This window comes from Vulpes vulpes, chromosome 7 (assembly GCF_048418805.1).
Source record: "Vulpes vulpes isolate BD-2025 chromosome 7, VulVul3, whole genome shotgun sequence".
NCBI lineage: Eukaryota > Metazoa > Chordata > Mammalia > Carnivora > Canidae > Vulpes > Vulpes vulpes.
In genome coordinates, this window is record NC_132786.1 from 69468218 (window position 1) to 69487954 (window position 19737).

Genomic DNA, 19737 nt, shown 5'->3' on the forward strand with positions numbered 1-19737 from the left:
ATGTCTTTATGATCGAAAATTGTACAGTCTACAATGGGTGTTAAGGCTTACAATATTGTTGCTCACAGTGAAATGTCATATGTTTCACATAGCGTCCATATTAACATATAGCACCAGTTAGTAATGTCCTCACTTAAAAAAGCTGAAGGCATTGCAGAAATATGTAAGGTTGAAAAATAAGATCCTCCATAATTCTGTTCTATTCTTGAACATTTTATTCTTTTGTACATCAATGCAATTATTGTCATTACTAATATTACTACTTACAGCTGAAAGAATGTTCTCTGAAGTGTTTTTGTAATAATAGAAAACTGGAATGGTTGCCCATTATGGGGACTGGCTGAATGAATTATGATACATGCCTACAATGGAATATGAGACAGTCAAGTGGTTCCTTATGTGCTGATTCAGAAGGATGTGGAAAAGCCATAAATTGAAGAAAAGCAATGTTCAAAACAGCATGATAATATTTTTTTTTTTGGTAAAAAATACTACTTTTAAAGATTTAAAGTATATACTTATAAAAATATGTGAATACATTTTGATCCAAGATACAGTCAAGTGCTTCCCATCTGTGTTACTTCTGGAATTTGCATATAGCAAAGAGTTTTATTATATAATCATGTGAATGTCTTTCTACTGTGAATACTAGGCACATGCCTACCACGTGTTGATGCTTAGTATATATTTGTTTTTATTTTGGATTGCTTAACTATTTTGTTTGAGAGAGCTAAATGTAAAGTCTTTGAATTGGATTCTAGTCCTCATTGACCACAGGACCTTTAACATATAATTTAACCTCTTTGGGCCTTAAAGCTTTTATTTCTTAACTGAGGGGTTTGAAAAATGTTCTCTAATATTTCTTTCCCTTTGACAAAGTGCTAAGCTACCACTAATTTGCTTGAAATGTGTGGGACAGGACATAAGTTTTAGATTAAGACCACCATTTTCTCAGGAAGGCTCATGGCTTAGGGTTTTAAAAAAATCAAGATGTGGGATCCCTGGGTGGCGCAGCGGTTTGGCGCCTGCCTTTGGCCCAGGGCGTGATCCTGGAGACCCGGGATCGAATCCCACGTCAGGCTCCCGGTGCATGGAGCCTGCTTCTCCCTCTGCCTGTATCTCTGCCTCTATCTCTCTGTGTGTGACTATCATAAATAAATAAAAATTAAAAAAAAAAAATAAATAAAATAAAAAAATCAAGATGTAATTAGTCCTGCTAAAAGGGTCTGTGTGTATATTTCAGTAGTTTCTTACGCAGCACTTTATAATTACTTAATTGGGTTAGGTTGATGGAGTATATAATTAGAGAGTGAAGTTTAAATATTCAGAAAATTTCAGACTATTTTCATTAAGCAAAGAAAATCGATATGTTATGGTAGAATTTCTTGTCTTTGATATTTTATTATTTTTAATTGAATTTTATTTTAATAAGGCTTTTTTGGTTAGACTCTCATATTTACTTTGCTTATTATATTTCACATAGGATTTTTGTCTTCCTTTCTTCCCATATGGTACAATACCTCTTACTGTGGTGTTTTGTTTTTATGGTGTTTTTTTGCCCTTTGTTACTCAACTCCCATTTGCTCTACCTTGGTCTATGGAAGGGTAAAGGGCACATGAGATGAATCAAAGGTGCCAGTGAGAGCCAATTTCATATCTCATGTGGACCGGGGCTTGGCAGCCTCCCTGTAAACTGAACAAATGACTATTGATAAGGAATTTATTTACTATCACCTTTAAGGAGAGCAGAGGGTAGTACACCCTTTTTATTATTTTTTCTTAAGAAAAAATATTTCGTTTGAAGCCTTCTTCGTGAAAATTTTCTCCTGTCAAATCTTGGCAAAAAGTGTGTGTTCATTTATAGGATAGTTTTTGGTAGAATCAATAGCTGTTTCCTTTTCTTTTTTTTCTACTGGAGAAGAAACTTTAGAAAAAGTATTAAAATTTTTTTTTTTTTTTTTTTTGAGAGAGAGAGACAGAGACAGCAAGACAGCACACACACAGGGTGGGCAGAGAGGCAGTGAGAGAATGTTAAGTAGATTCCATGCTCAGTGTGGAACTGACATGGGGCTGATCTCATGACCTGGACATCATGACATGAGCTGAAATCAAGAGTTAGATGCTTAACCGACTGAGCCACCCAGGAGCCCTGCATTAGGAAAGTTTTATGTGTAGTCTTTTATCATTCATTCATTCATTCATTCACATTCATTCATTCACTTATTTAAAAAGATATTTATTTATTTGAGAGAGAGAGTGCAAGCAGAGGTGGGGAGTGGTATAGGGAGAAGCAGGCTCCCCACTTAGCAGGGAGGCCTACAGGGGGCTGGATCCTAGGGTCCTGGGATTGTGATCTCAACTGAAGGCAGATGCTTAACTGACTGGACACCCAGGTGCCCTGATGTGTATGTAGTCATTTATTTATTTATCTATTTATTTTTAAAGATTTATTTATTCATGAGAGATACAGAGCGAGAGAGAGAAGCAGATACAGAGGCAGAGGGAGAAGTGGGCTCCATGCAGGGAGCCCGATGTGGGACTTGATCCCGGGTCTCCAGGATCAGGCCCTGGGTTGAAGGCAGCATTAACCATTGAGCCACCTGGGCTGCCCCTGTATGTAGTCTTTTAAAAGCAAGTTTTTGGAGTCATGAAGCATTTAATACATTATTGTATGTGTTGCCTTAATTGAATAAAGCCTTGTAAGCTGTTTTACAGAATAGTTTCTTGTGCTGTTGTCCTGTTACTTGTATGCTAGTCCAGGTGCCCACGTAACCATAGTGAATTCTTAAGATCGGCACATAACACATAAGGAACCAAATTTGTGTGAAGAGGACTTTGGAAATCATATTTTTTTCCTTTTTTTTAAAAATTATTTATTTATTTATTTATTTATTTAGTCATACAGAGAGAGAGAGAGAGAGAGAGAGAGGCAGAGACACAGGCAGAGGGAGAAGCAGGCTCCATGCACCGGGAGCCCGACGTGGGATTCGATCCCGGTCTCCAGGATCGCGCCCTGGGCCAAAGGCAGGCGCCAAACCGCTGCGCCACCAGGGATCCCCCATATTTTTTTCCTTACAGAATATTTCTTATTCTTGTTTACCCTTTTTATTATGGACATTTTAAAGCACACTGAAAACCAGAGAAGAGTACAGTGAGTCCCCAAGACCCATCACACTGTTTCAACAATTCTGGCTTCATATCTGCCCCATTCACTTTGCCTGTGTGGTGAATGGTAAAGGAACAGTCTTTTTAATAAGCTGACTTCATGGCAGGGAAATAATCTGAAAGGTCTTCTATCAGGCTAGCTTAAAGAAGGACCTTTCTTTCAGTTGGATTTTTGGTCGAAAGACAAACTTACCTCTGGCTAACTTAGGAAGCAAGAACATTTTGAGGAGCATAAAGGATAACTCAAAAGAATCAAAAGGAAGACAAGAGAAGCATTAGTTCATGAAGAACTGGGTACTACTAAAACTACACAGTGGGGAAGAAGGAAGTCATGATGAAGGTTGCAAAACAAGGGGAAAGGATGGAAAGGATGGTGGTGGGTGGCTCATTTTCATTGAATTGAAGATGTCATCGATTTTAAGAAGCATTTGGTGTACCACTAAGAAGGAAATTGCTGCAAATTGTAGCATAATGGTTTATCTCTTAGAAGTTTTATTGAAAGAGCTCATTAAGATTTACTTGAATTTTTAAAAAACCTATCACTTTGTGTATTCATGAAAAAGGAAAATGTAAGCAAAATAAAGAGGTGAAGACAGTGTTCTGGTCCTCAGGGGGGGAGATTTTGGTCCCAGGAGACAAAAGACAACGTCTGGAGTCATTTTTAGCTGTCACAACTTGCTTGGTGTTATTGGCATCTAGCAGGCACGTCCAGGCCAGGGGGCTGCTAAATGTCCTGCAATGCAGAGGATAACCACCTCCCCACCCTAGACAAAGAATTATCTGGCTCAGTATGTCACTAGTGCTGCTAGGGAGAAACCCAGGGTGAAGGGCTTCTTACAACTTGCTCACACTGGGTCTAATTCTTCTAAATCACTCTTGGATTCAGGGTCTTGATATTCTTGTTCTGCACCATCCAAACCTTGGCATCACAGCATTCCTTGAAAGATCACTCCACTGTCATCCCCGGAATTTTTCCAGGCTGCTGACACACCAGTTGTGCAAATTTTGATGCTACACAGAGGCTGTGGCAACTGTTCATGACTGCTGCACGGCAGACAGCAATTGTGAGTTGCTTTCAGGCAGGCAAAAACATGGAAGACTGGTTCTGAATCTGCATGCCGCCAGTACAGTCCACACACTGAAGGCTGGAATGTCTGCCAGGTTGGAAAGGACTTCCTGAGTGTCTGGCTCATGTCCCACCTGGTGCAGAAGGCCCCTTACAGCATCTCTGCCTGGCAGTGACACACATATTTAGGTCCCATTCAGAAATTGTTTAAACTGAAGGTATTTCATTAGCCCACTGAAAATGTACCTGAACTTTTCCTTTTTATATCTCCATGCCTTTAAACCTACATGCAGACATAGCCTAATTAAAAATTGCTTTATTAAAAGGTCTCTACTAAGACCAGTGACCATGTAGCTAGTTGTAAGCACTATGACTGTATATGCAGTATTCTAATTTTTTCCCCGCATCTAAGAAAATATTTACACATGGAATCCCAGTTCAGTTTATTTTTAGATCTGATTCTGTTTTATGAACATCTTTAATGGTTTGCTTAGTTGACAAGCTGATACCCCAAAAATCACTGACGAAATATTAGTACACACAGTAAAATTGATGGATCTAATTTGGAATCATAGTTTTGCATATCATCTCATGGATAGAATAGTTGTTTGGTGCATTGGGAGTCAAGAGTAAATGCCATGTCAGCAGTCTGTTTTTGCTGTTATTCTCTACTGCCTATTTTTGGTTATGGCTAACCATCCTGTATTGTAACTGTAGCAGGACACAGTATGCTACAGTTTGAGTATAGACTTTTTAAATGTGGTCTTCTTGCATCCTACCTACCTTCAAGAGTCAATCTCTGACAACAAGAAAATGTGACTACTTCTGACCTCTGACCTTTGGCATTTGAATTTTACCTCTCTACCCATAAAGGCAAGTGAAAGTGTTTCGGCTTTAATAACCTTTCTTCAAGAAACCAGGAAGAAGGGGAATTGCTACGTGATGTTGTAACTACTGTACATCAACCAAGATGACTTGCTTGCTGTTTTTAGATGAACATCATTTGAAATTTTAGCCCATTTTTAATTACTTGGAAAATTACCTTAGATTTGTGAGGCTTAAGATAATTAATTTGCTTTAGTAAAGTAGTCATAAATTTTATCAGTATCTGTGTAAGTTGGAGTATAACACAGTTCATTCCTTTTTCAGTTTATAGCATCAGGTAAGGGCTTGTCATCAAAAAAGGGCTTAAAACTTATTTGTGCATTTAGTTTTTTATAGTTAAAAGTGAAATTCACAGCAGTGGTATCTTCTGTTTAAACTCCTATATAATAATTCACCTCAGTTTTATTATTGGTGTTTTCAGCCTTTGAAAGAAAAAGCTGGGAAAGGAAGGAGGAAAGAATGTACTGGAGAAAAACAGGGTATTGTGGGTTAGTGTCACATTGAAAATACATAAGTCTGAAGTCATTTACCTAGTGTGGTGCCTTTCATGTAGTGAGTTCTCACAAACGTTTGTTCAACTGAATCACTGGAGCTGGAACCTGACAGTCTTCTAGCAAGGACAATCTGTTCTATGACATATACATATATATGCTATGTTTTGTTAAAAATAAAAGCAAATTACACCTTTAAAAAGACATTTAGCTAGAGACTATACTTATAAACCTTTGTTTTAAAGTAGTGTCATGTTAAACATCACAACACAATCATTTATAAACACAAATGATGCATTTATGAAATTGCATACCTTCAACCTGTGTGTAATCTGTAGGTATATAGTAATTAAGAAAACCCAACAATTTTCAGGGAATAAGTGCTGTTGATAACTGATATTTATCAATAGTTTATCATCAAAGTGTAGTTTTTAAGTGACTTTAAAAGATCCATTAGTCAATATTTTCTCAAGGCACTCAACTGTCACAGGCAAATGAACTCATTTCTGACTTAGAAATATTTGCAAAAAAGTGCTTAAAGAAATTCGAGTTATCACTCTTCATCCGATGTCCAGATGTAACATGTACCACTCTGCTGTGATGTGAGCATATTTCCCTGTGTGTGGTTCCAGGAAGGGTAGCGGATGGCTTGTTGGCATGGTCTGTAAAATATTCCTTTCAATGAGCTGACATTTAAGAGCTCCTTCTGTAGTGTAAAAATCCCAATATAATAGAATTATTTCCTTATTGCGGCCTTTTTGTCCTTTTTAAATGCATACTGTATCGCTGTTGTTTTATACCTATCCCTTTTCTATGATATTTGCTTGAAAGTAGATAAAGAACTAACCAGTTTTTATTGCAAGAGGAAGATCGTGTCTTAGCCATCTGATATTTTTCCTTGGAAGATGATTAGAAGTGCTGTGTATGTACTAGGTATTGGAATCTTTCACCATCTGCTACTTTCATCTTCTCTTCAAATGGCACTTTTCTGTTTTTAATAGAGACGACTGCTTTCAATAACCCACCATTGTAGAAGGTTGGATTATCCAGTCTGTATTTTATTTACATCTCTTTTTCCAAAGCCAGTTTTCTCTCCTATCTATGCTGTGTTGTTGTAGGATCCTACCCTGAATTCTGTTTAAGGAGCTATTTCTACATGGTGGGAATATTAACCATGGGAAACCAGAATTAGTCAAGCATGCCATAGAGATCTGTAACTTTTTTTATTAATCATAATAGCAGCAGTGATGTCCAGCCACTTCTTGTTCACATTTCTTTTGACAGTAATTACAGAGTTTTCTCTCATGAAGCCTAGTATTTGAAGTAATTTGTGCCAAAGTTGATTTCTACATTTGGAAGCTTCTAGGAATTGGTTTCTGAGTGTTCTGTGGTTGTAGTAGTTCTTGTTGAAGTTTCTGCATTACCAGTACAATCTGGGGGATGAAGGGGGCTTGTAATGTGCTCTATAAATGATTTATCATTCCTTCCATAACATTGACAATAGCATTAATAGTTTATCACTGCTTTATAAAAACAGATGACTGAAGTAGTCATATGTAAAGTTTCTCACTCAGCAGCAGAACAGGACTTGAACTGGACTGCCCCCTAACCCCACACCATCTAGTGCTGAGGTGATAGGATCATACTGTCCCACAACATCCTATGAAACATTTATTCAAAGGAAGCCCAGTGTGGGACTCCAATATAAAGCTGATTCAAGTGCCATCTGGCTAGGACTAGGAATGTAGAGTTCTTTCAGTCTTTTTTCCCCTCTTTTTCCTTCCTGGACACCTGGGAATCATCTTTACAGGCCCTAATGCTATTAGGACTTAGTTTGAGAAAGCTGAGATCAGGATAATTTTCTCTCAAGTTTGGACATTTTGTGTGTGAGGAATATACTTATCTTATCCAAACAGCATTTGTTGGATGGATGCAGTTTTGTTTCTGTTTTAGAAGGTGAGTGGGCAGCAGCCTGACGTCCATTTCCATGAGTCCAGAAGTCTGTATTGATGGACGGTGGTCCACGTAGGCCGGGCCTCACCCTGGCTGAGCCCTCAGTCCTCATCTTTCTGGAAGCCATCTGCCGATCTTGCTGGTAATGAATGTTGTGTTAAGAAGGATGTAAAAGAATGTGAGATCCTCTCTATGGCAGTTCACTTTGGAAACAGTGGAAAAATATATGGAGAGGGTCCCCTCTTTCCTTTCTTGACCATAATAGCTTTGCCGATAGAGCCCTGAGCTGAAGAGGAATACAGGCAATCAGATGTACATTTTTTTCTCAGCATTGTAATATTTCCAAACATTGGCACATTTTGATGTTTAAGTAATAACCCCTTCCTGCTCCTTTCCTGGTTGGAGAAAACTGTTAAAGAAGCAAGTGGCTCATGTTAAGTTTCTGTTAAATATTTTTTAAAAGAATTTATTCATGAGAGACCCAGAGTAGGAGAGAGGCAGAGACATAGGCAGAGGGAGAAGCAGGCTCCCTGCAGGAAGTCTGATGTGGGATTCGATCCCAAGACTCCGAGATCATGCCCTGAGCCAAAGGCAGATGCTCAACTGCTGAGCCACCCAGGAGTCCCCAAGTTTCTGTTAAATATTTTGCTGAGAAGACCCATATTCTTTCACATCCCACTCATCCAGAAGCAGACGCGGTTTGGCTTTGGAAACTTTCTTCATGGCTTATAGATGACAGGCATATAGAATATGCATACTGGGGTCACATACTATCTGTTGTGAAAACCATTTCCAAGTACAGGACCTATTTGCCCAACCAAAATGAGAAAATTAAAAAGATCATAGGTGGTGTTTTTTATTATGTGTTTGGTACTATTCTGAGCACTGTATGTATTTTAAGTCATCCATCCTCCTGGTGTCACTGCTACCCCACTTGTTAAACAAGGAAATTGAGAGGTAAAGAACTTGCCCAAGCTTGTATCTAATAAGTGCTGAGTCTGGGATTTGAACCCAAGTCCATGGAGTGCATGGACTTTATCATCCTGCACCCTGCCTTTCTGTGTATACAAGGAATATTTTCATTAAAGTTTTTCATTTATCATTGTGCAAAAGAATAATAAGCATTTACTTGGATTTTCACATTTAAACCATAGTAAATAAAAGATCACTCAAAAATAACCCCTGTTGTGGGTTCTTGGTTACTGGATTTGGGCAACTGCTCAGGATCATCTTTTTTTTTTTTTTTTTTTAAGATTTTATGTATTTATTCATGAGAGACACAGAGGCAGAGACACAGGCAGAGGGAGAAGCAGGCTCCATGCAGGGAGCCCGATGCAGGACTCGATCCCGGGTCTCCAGGATCACGCCCTGGGCCGAAGGCAGTGCTAAACCGCTGAGCCACCTGGGCTGCCCTAGGACCATCTTCTTGCTACTTCCTTTATTTTAGGACCAAAATCTTTGGAGAATTTGTATTTAAAGTTAATATTCTTTATTTATGTAGGCTATAACTCCCTATTAAATGCTCATTTATGTACATATTTTAAGTGATGGTGGTAATTTGAATTTCCTGTTAGCTTAAGATTGGTGTATTTCTCTTAATTGCTCAGTGTGGTGGCAGGGTGTGTGGAAGCAGGTGGTACTTTGCCTCCTGAACTTTAGAGATGTGTGTCAGCTTCCAGTCACTGAGTCACGTATGTGCTCAGCACTGTTCTGCTGAGTTCAGTGGAGTCACTTGGGCCCTGCATTGTTCCAGAAGTAATAAAGAGGCACAGGATTTACTTTATTTTTTTTATTTTTTTATTTTTTTAAAGATTTTATTTATTTATTCATAGAGACAGAGAGAGAGAGAGGCAGAGACACAGGCAGAGGGAGGAGCAGGCACCATACAGAGAGCCTGACGTGGGACTCGATCCAGGGTCTCCAAGATCATGCCCTGGGCTACAGGCGGTGCTAAACCGCTGTGCCACCGGGGCTGCCCAGGATTTACTTTAATAGATGACTGTGAAGTGGAAATTATTTTATATTTCTCCTTTTATATTCATCCTTAGGATTAAAAAAATTTTTTTTTTGAAGACGCAGTTATTCTACTTTGTATTGGATCTGTTGCTTCATGTATTGGGTTTTTGGTGTGTAGTATTTGTTAGTATTCATTAATCTTTTTTTGTAGTGGTCAAAGTATTTTGAGAAGTCGTCACATTTAGTTTACAAACTTATATGTTTTTAAATCAGTTAGAAAATTACCGTTAGGACTACCTGCCTTTGAAACTAGAATATAGAATTCCTCCATTGAATAATGTGCAGGTAGCACAATGTGAGCAATTTATTATATACTATTTACAGCTGCTTCCTTACACATGCACTGTAGCTCCTTCATGCTTAAACCATTTCATTTGGAATTTTTTCAAGTTATCCCATTAATGTGATTGTAGTGTGATTTTTGACATCAAGTATAAAGTATAATAATAGTTTATTAACCATTAATGTTTCAATGATTTAAATTTGAGTTCCTTCACAACTTCTTAGAATGGATTGCTTAAATTCCTTATTTCTTGCTGCCATTTTGTAAGTGCTGCTTATATTAAAACAGAAATCCCTTAAAAATCTACAAATTACAATTTTGCTACAATTACAGTAGGATGATGGGTTAAAACCAAATGAAATAAAAACAACATGAACAAAAATAAGGGCAACCGAAACCACTAATCCACTAATTTAATATGGGAAATGTCAATTAATTTAAAAACCATTACCCATACTCTGGTTTCTCTTCAAATCACTTAATCTTTCACCTCTTAAAAACCATTACCTAACAGTTTCTGCAATTTTTATTATTTCTATAGAACATAACATGGTAGGTTTGACTTAGAAAGGAAACTCCTCAAACTACTGAAAGCATGGATGTTTATTTGTTTAAAATTTTTTAAAAGAAATACATCATATATTGAAGAAATTCAGATAATATAGAAGCATAAAAATTTGGTCATCTTTTCCCTTCCCCTCCCTCTCAGAAAACTGTTCACACATTCATACCAAATGGGAAATGTATTCTTAACCATATTTTATATGGTTTGTGTTTTGAACAAAATGAGATTGAACTAATAATGTTGTATAACTTGCTTTCCCCCCCCTTGCAATCTTATATTGTAGTCCTCTTCCCAAGTACAAAGTATACAGATCTTATAGATAGGCTTGAGATCTGATCATATACACCATGTAAGAGGACTTCACCTAGGAAAAGTAATTAGATAATAATAACTAATAAGACCCAATGGTAATAGTGAACAGTTTTTGAACACTCCTTTGTCCCAAGCACTGGTGTAAGCACTTTGCACATATTGATCACTTAATCCTCCCAGCAGCACTGTGAAGGAGGTTCTGTTCTCCTGGTACACTCACATTGCAAATGCAGTGTCCAAAACAGAGCGGTTCACTTGCTTACAGTCCCATGCCCAGAAAATAGAGAAGTTGGGATTTGAACACGAACAACCTGGAATCCGAAGTCATACTCATCACTACTCTACTTAACTGTGTCTCAGAGTCTTATTTTCTGGCCCCGTGGTGATGTTACGTATTATATATTAGTCGGAATGTTCTCTCTGAGGCTCTTTTGATGTGGTTTATTGAAGTCTTATGTTTTTCAGATTTCAGTACAATCAGTTTTGCCTTGATTGTGGAGCTCAATAAATAAAGGAATTTAGTTTTGAAAAGAATTCACAAGGAAAGGGATTTTTTTTTGTATTTTTGTTTTTTTAATTCACATGACTATATTTTGAAATAAAACTGTCAAAATACTGTCAAACAGTGGATGAAAAATAATATTTCAGTAAATTTAATTGTAAAATGTTAGGAATTGTGTATTTCTTGATGAATATACCTGTCAAGTATGCAATTCGGTTTTTATAGACTTAAAGAGCCCAAACTATTGTCCAAGTGAGTATCTTGTTATTTGTACAGCTCCAGGTAAGTTTGACATAGAAAGCACTTTCCTGAAACTACTGAAAACTTAGATGTTAGCCTAACAAAAATTGAGGGTAATACCAGAATTTTGATTACCAATTATATAGGAGGCTCCATTCTTCTTGCTTTTATGGCTCTCCTTTCCCTCTTATAATTAATTAGCCCTGTCTCTGTGTTAGTATATGTACTGCCAAAGCGAGCACATCCCTGTCTCTGCTTTTAAAATGTACTGCAAATCCATTACGTCTCCCCATTTCCATCCTTACTTAGTCTAAGCTAGTGGTTCTCAACTGGGGGATATTATTACCTGCCCGTATCCCCACCCATGGGGCATTTGGCCACGGCTGGAGACCTTTACAGTTGTCACAACTTAAGAGGGTGTTCCTGGCATCTAGTGAGTGGCTGGTGACCGGAGATGCTGCTAGATATCCTGTGATGCACAGAATAATCTCCAACAACAAAGCATTGCTTGGTCCAATTGCTATCAGTGCTAAGGTTGAGAAACCCTGTTCTAAGCCGTTATCATTTCTCACTTGTGTTGTTTCAGAGTCTACTTCAAGGGAGACACACTCTTGTCCCCAGGTTCTGCTCTTCATAAAGCAGTAGGAGTGTGCTTTAAACATTTATTTATATTTTTAAAGTAATCTTTACACGCAGTGTGGGACTCTAACTCACCACCCTGAAATCAAGAATTGGATGCTCTACCAATTGAGCCAGCCAGATGCCCCTAAAAATGTATTTTAAAACATGAGAGTTTATTTGCTTAAAATTTTGTAAGGCTTCTCATTAGATTCAGTACAAAGTCCAGACCTTTCCATGATCTTATAGGCCTCTGATTTTCTTTATATAGTCATATGCTCATGCATCATCTCTTACCACCCTCTCATTGAATGTTACAACAATGTCAGCTGCAAACCTCTATATGCCTCTTTGCCTGGAATACTTGTATGCTGTTTTTGCATGCTGGCTCCCTCTTCCTATTTGGTGTTCTTTGCAGCTCCACAGAGAGATTTTGCTTGATCATTTTATCTAAATTTTTTTTTTTTCTTGTCCTCTTACTCTGGTTATCCTTGTCTCTGCTTTGTTTCTTCATAGCACTTTGGCTGTTGATTGACTCTCTTCCCTGGAACATAAAGGTCTCTGAGGGCAGAACTCATTGTCATGTAGTAAGTGTCAACAAGAATGCATTACCAAATTAAAATAATATTTTATGATTACAGCTAAATAGATGAGAATGGGATAGACTTTGTCCAAAAGGGAAAAGAGGCAGGAGAGTTATCATGCAGCAACGGCAGCTCCCACTTAATGATTGCCTCCTGTCTGCTAGGTGCTGTACTGGTGCATCTGTACATTAGCTCTGCGTTCCCTAGGTGCCTTCTGACCAGGCTGGCTGTAGTCTGTGTGGCAGCCTGTAGGATGATGCCCTTCACGTTTCCCTGGGATCTAAAGCTGGGTGGCCCCCTACACCAAATGCTATCCACAGTTTTGTCCTACAGTCAGAATGCAGCTCCAAGAGGCTGAGTTTCTTGTTCAAGAACATATAGAAGGCAGCATAAGGATTTGAATCCTGCTTTCTTCTCCAGTTGTTCCTCTTCAGTAACTTTTGGATTTTTTTTTAAAAAAATATGTTATTTGTTTATTTATTCATGAGAGACAGAGAGAGAGAGAGAGAGAGAGAGAGAGCAGAGACACAGGCAGAGGGAGAAGCAGGCCCCGTGGCAGGGAGCCCGACGTGCGACTCGATCCCAGGTCTCCAGAATCATGCCCTGGACGGAACGTGGTGCCAAACTGCTGAGCCACCCAGGCTGCCCTAACTTTTGGATTTTAGGAAACAACTGTGATTGTTCACGTCTTCCCCTCTAGTTGACTTAATTGGCTCTCAGTTTTTGAAACGGGGACTATATTTTTAATTCCAGAGGTGGCAATTTTTTTGTTTTTTGTTTTTTTTGTTTCAGGTGACTTAGGCAAAAGCGATCTACTTTTCCATCCTGTTGTTTAGTCAGCATGGTCTAAAAGTGAAAGAGTGGCATTATGAGAATATGGTGTGGGCTCTGGACTATTTTTACTGGGTACTGAAACCTGAAAATTTGAACTACATGTAAAATATATACTGTGTCACACATTCATGCTTATGACTGATCCAGAGTATGTTTTATCCAAGTCTGTGAATCTTGAGTGTTGGGATGGAAGTCAGGAAGTCTGTGGCTCTAGCCATGAACCTCTCATTAGCCCCGTGGAACCTCTGGAAGGTGGCCCTGTTTTCCTTCAAAAGGAACCCCAGGGCCACATGTATTTGTATTTTGAAAATTTGAGTCCTTTACCTGGTTTGGTGAGAGTTTTCCTCTTGAGTCCTGAGAGATCCTCTCTTTCTCTGCTTTCCTCAGCCTTCCTGCCTCCTAAGAATCAGTGTCCACACAAGGCCCCCGGGGAGACCAAAGCCCAGGATGGCCTGCAATGGCAGGTTGTTCTGAGTGTCAGTGTTGCTGTGCACCTTGCTATTTGAATGCTGTCTTGTGCTTCTTGTTCTCTTGTATCCATCCTCCCACTACCTTCAATTGTTCCCCTCCTTGGTTGACTTTTTTGTTTTTTGTTTTTTCATTTCCAGCAGCTTGTCATAGGAATGACACACACTCAGCAAAGTCAGCTTTAGACAGCTTTTTGCAGACAAGAACAACAAATTCACCAGTCAGGGAGCAAAGTGAGAGAAAAATGAAGAACAGTATTAGGAAAGAACCCTTTGGGAAGCTGCACAAAAAATGTTATATAAAAATCGATACCAGGGCTTGACCTTTTGTGGTACTGTATATTTTAAAGCCTTCTATTGATTCTCTTTTAATAACATGTTTATTCTAGTTTACTGACATAAGCCTAGGGAGAATACAAAAAAGAAAAGATCAAATTCTTTATTATGGTGGTCATTTAGATTTGTCTCAGGCATTTTTCATGGCCAACGAGTGTTATCTTTATGTATTTAACATATATCATTCTTATACAGTATAAGACTGAGAGGTTATAGAAGTGGCAAAGTGACTTTTTAATTTATTTTTGTGGAAAATATGCCTGGCCTTGCTGTTTTGTAGAAGTGTGCCATCCTGCAGCCTCCCTTCCCCCCCCCCCCCCCCCATTAAAATTTCTTGCTTTTCTTGCATGTGTGCAGAAGACAGAATGGTCTCATTTTGAATTTTTTTCCCTCTGAAAATCGCTAGTAGTACGATCTGCCAGTTCTGGGACTATTTGGTGACAATTCTGTGCATAAAAACTGCTATCTTTGACTATATATAACTAATGGTAAAATGCCAAAGAAGAGGAAATTGCCTTACCTGACCCTTTTGATCAGTCAATCTTATTTCAGAGACAGAAATATGCATTGCTTTTTCTGAGTGGCCATTCATTGTTCAGTCAGGAAGGCAGCCCTCTTCGGGGTGTTGTCCAGTGTTGAATTGATCGCACTGTGTTCCCATCTCCTCCAGTTTTTCCCATTAGGAGCAAAGCAGCATTAATTTTCTTACCTTGTTCCAATGATTTTTCCCAACATACAGATATTAAGAGGTATCCAGAACAGCAGGAAGGACTTGAAAGATACACCTGGAAAGGTTATCCTGTAAATGGCAAATTAAATGAGATTCAACCTGGAGAACATCAAGTTAATAGGCTTGGGGAGAAATGGGATGCTCGGATCTAATTCACGGTTTTAATATAATAGTCCTGTTGTTTATGGGACATCTGATATCACATGTTGAGAAGCCAGACAGCAATTCCAGGAAGGCTATCATGAATTAGAGGACATTCTGAAAGGGCAAATATATTAATCAAGAAGCTAAGAGAATCAGAAGATCGGGAGACATGTATTGTAGCATGGTGGGGAGAGAGCTTAGCAGAGATATAGCTCAGGGCCCCTGAGGAGGTCCAGAGAGTTGCTAACAGTTTGCCCCAGCCTGTGACTCTTTGAATGTTGCAGCCATGACACGGCCACCTTCTCTGCCCACTTCTGGTGACCCCTCAGGCCCTCGATAAGGGAAATTGGCTCCTAGAGACTCCTCTAGAGTCAGGCTCGCCTCTGCTTGTTTATCCTCCTTTGTCCCATAGTCGATTCCATCTTGTAGCCTGGTCTGCTTTTCTGTGCTCTGTCCTCCCCTCACCCATCCTGTCTTCCTAGAACCTGGGACGATTCTATGTATAAAAGCACAGTCGAAGGCACACAGTAGTAAGAAGTGTTTTGTTCTAATTACCAAAGTAATGTGCACGGTATGCAAAATCAGAGAAGAGCAGCTAAACAAAATGAAGAAAATGAAAATTGCCACCATCCCACCGCTCATAAGAAACCATTGTAATTATTTTGGAACACAGACACACCTACATAGGGGAAATAACAGAAGTGGTGTCATATTGTCACTATTGTTTTCCTAAGCTGATTTACTTTTGTTCTTAAGGTGTGTCGTGGATGTTTTGTCATTAAATAACTTCATGGTAGTCTACCGTTAGACCCTTAGCCTTCCAAATAAATAGTTAAACGTTTCACTACCGTGAAGACTGCTTTGAATATCCTTTTTATTAAGTTTACACATATCCGGTGTTATTTCCTTTCCTATTACAGTATTATCCAGTGTTATTTCCTCGGGTTAAGTTTTACAAGTGGAATTACTTGGTCAAAAATGATACAAAATATTATTGCCAACATACCTTCAAGAAATTGTGCTAGTTCATTTACTACCAGTTCATCCTGCGTTTGTCTCACTCTTGCAGATTTTGGGAATGTAGTAGTAAAACCTGTGTTACATTAGCCCATATGATCACACCTTCTGTTTATTTGGCTAGTATTTTCATTAATTTTACATGGGTGGTTCTTAGTGTTATGCAGTAGTCTTTTTGTTGGTCTTGTTACTGAAGGGGAGCGATGAGAGTTTGAGCCCCCTGTTGGATACTTTAGTCAGTAGAGACTAAAAAAGGTAGTTTAAACTGTTACTCAGTTTTAATCTCTTGTTAGCTGTCTCTCGATGTAATAACCTGGTAGAGAGACCTGTGTGCAGCTGCTGAGAGCCAATGTGTGGCTAGTAGGCTCCAGGAGCCCTGGAATGAACTTGGTCTTTCTAAAATTGCCACAGTGGATCTGGCCTAAATGTGACTTGGCCAACCAGTCAACACCACGTTGTATCTATGAATGTATGATGATGTCCTAAGATCAGGTCTCAATAGAAGAAGTAAACTAGCTTTCAGATGTGTCCAGCTTTGTAAACCATGCCCTGGACACAGGCTGCATTAAATAAATATTTGTTGAATATTGAATTTGGCCATACTTTCATCTTTTAAAGGATAACACAGTGTTTGCTTTTGGGTTGCTACAAAAAAAATGAAAGGAAAATAAATTTGAAGATTGAAATGAAAAACCTGTGGCAAGTGAAGTGGGTGACTGAAGTCTAGGCTTAAAAAAATTGCATTGGTTACACTTTTGTGAATTTTTTTGTGTCTTGATTTTCTAGAATTACCTTATTTTAAATTTGTAATTAGCATAGTTATTTTCTTAAATGTTCATCTTCTTCTACAACATGTAAGTAAATATTTTTGCTGGAGCTTCTCTTGATTCCAGACTAATAGCAGATGCAGAAGACAAGTTAGACATTCAGCTTCACCCAGCAGTGAGGGGGAGCCGAGGGATGTGCACGCATTTCACCCTTACATCATGTGTGTGGGTGCATATAATAAACACGGAAATGGCATTGTAGAGATGGAAGAGATTTCATTGTGTGCCCCCAGAGCATGTGTGTTTTTACACAAGAAGCAATCCACAATTGGGAATCAGAAGACAGGGGTTCTGGTCTTTCTTTGCCCACTTATTAACTCTTTGAATATAGGTGAATTCACAGAATTAACTTCTCTCTAAAAACTCAAACAATTATGAAAGAATATAATCCAACTTGTCTCTTAGTGTTGTGAAGATCAAATAATGTAATTGCATTGGCCCTATAAACGTTTATAATAATGCTATTTTTAATAAAAGTAATGACAATTATTACCACAGCTACTTCTACTATAGCTATGAATCTCTTGAATAAACTTCCTTCTTCTTGCAAGTACGACAGTGGAGATGTGATGCAGATATTTAACCAGGAGAACCCAAACAGACTTTCTTCAGTTTGCTGTATTGGGGTGATTAGATTCCATAAATTACTGAGCCAAAATAAAAAGTACATACATTTGAAAATTTTCTTCAGTGCAAAGTATTGTGTTACTTTAAAGAAGCTTTTTGTCTTTCTCCTTTCCTACCCCAGGTCTAGAGACTGTTCCCCTTTTTCACTGGTTTTTTACTTATTTTTCATCTGCTACTTAATTATCCCAGTGTTTTAAATTACCGCTGTCGTTCTCTTTTTGGGCATATATCATAATTCATGTTCTACCAAGAAGTAAGTTACCCTGACGTCTATGCTGGATACTGTTTTAAATCTTGGTTCCATTTGAGTTTTATCTTTTCTTATAAGCTAGCTTTTCTGAAACTCTCCTTTTCCTTTCATGGCCCACTTTTGCAATGCAGTCAGTCTTATTTTCTAGGACTCTGAAGCTACTCTTGGCATTCTTCCTCAGGAGATGGTGTATTAGTTTGCAATGGCTGCCGTAAGAAAATGCCACAGACTGCGTAGCTGAAACCATAGAAATTTATTTTCTCATAGTTCTGGAGGCTAGAAGTCCAAATCAAATTGTTGTCAGATCTGGTTTCTTCCAAGACCTGTTTTCTTGGCTTGCTGATGGCTGACTTCCCTCTGTGCTTCATCTAGTTTTTTCCATGTTCAAAACATTTTTGGTGTGTCTTCCTCTTCTTATAAGAACACCAGTCATATCAGATTAGGGCCCCACATTAATGATTGAATTTAACCTTAATTACCTTTTTTATTTATTATTATTTTTTTTAAGATTTCATTTATTTATTCATTCATGAGAGACACAGAGGGAGAGAGAGAGGCAGAGACACAGGCAGAGGGAGAAGCAGGCACCATGCAGGGCGCCGGACGTGGGACTCGATCCCGGGACTCCGGGATCATGCCCTGGGCCAAAGGCAGGAGCTAAACTGCTAAGACACCCAGGGATCCCTGTTAATTATCTTTTTAAAAGACCTATCTCAGATACTTTCTAAATATCTCAGATATTTTCTAAAGATTCTAGAGGGTAGGGCTCCAAAATATGAATTTTGGAGGAGATATAATTCAGTCTATAACTGAAGGATAAACTGATGTATACATGTAAAAATCAATGAGTATGGTTTAATAAAATAAAAGATATCCTTAAGATATCTGTAAGATATCTTTCAGGTCTAAAATTTTAAGTGTTGATTTTCTGATGGAAGTCATTTTTTATCAAGACTTTCCAGTGATTATGGCTTGAAGTTTAAAAAGGGTTAGGGTCAGGGTTTATTGATTTGTAAAGCTGATGTTATATGTCCCTATTTGTATATTTTTATCTAAGCAGGTATATTGGTAGTAGTAAAACAAATGAGCCAAAGGGTAGCCAATCAAAAGGTGGCTAATTAATATGGACAAGATGTTGAGCCTCTGCAAGTATAAAACGGAAGACTATGTAAATCTGAGCTGACAACTAACTATAAATGGTAGTGCATTGTCATGGTAAGGAAGTAAAATTGGTCTTTACCAGTCACATAATACTTTTTCTCTGTCACATATGATGGACAGTGACAGAATGATCATTTCTTCAGTTATCACATTTTCAAGTCATGTGAGATATTTAGCCAGTTTTATGTGCCTCACTAGCCAGTTTTATGTGCTTAACTATTTTATAGTTAAAAATAAAAGCTCAGTGGTTGCATTTGTTAAACTCTACTTTAAAAAAGTAATGATTTATCTTGTCTTCTGATAGGACTGACCTGAACCCAGAGAGGTTAATTTTCATTTGACGCCCATTTTTAATAAAACATACAGATCTCCAGGTTTTTTTGTTTGTTTGTTTGATCTCTAGGTATTTTTAAGAGCATGTTTGCCAATTCTTTACTTCTTTAGCCCTATAAACATGGGTCTTAAGGAAATTTTAAAAAATTGGCAATAGTGGGAGTTTCAAGTTTTAGCAGTCTTCCACAAATTGTGTTGCATGTTGTCTTTGAACTGTTAATTGTACCTGAACTGAGGTTCGTCTTGATTCATTTTAATACATAGATAGATCTTTAATGCTTTTGGGATTTATTTTTTTCACATATTTTAATTGATCTCATTGGTTACTTAC

The 19737-nt window shown here is 38.2% G+C and overlaps 1 protein-coding gene across 2 annotated transcripts in view; it reads left to right on the top strand.

Moving 5' to 3' along the window:
• The window catches only part of CHCHD3 (coiled-coil-helix-coiled-coil-helix domain containing 3), a 275676-nt gene that overhangs the window by 55913 nt on the left and 200026 nt on the right, over window positions 1–19737 (top strand). The gene's annotated exons all lie outside the window — the stretch shown is intronic.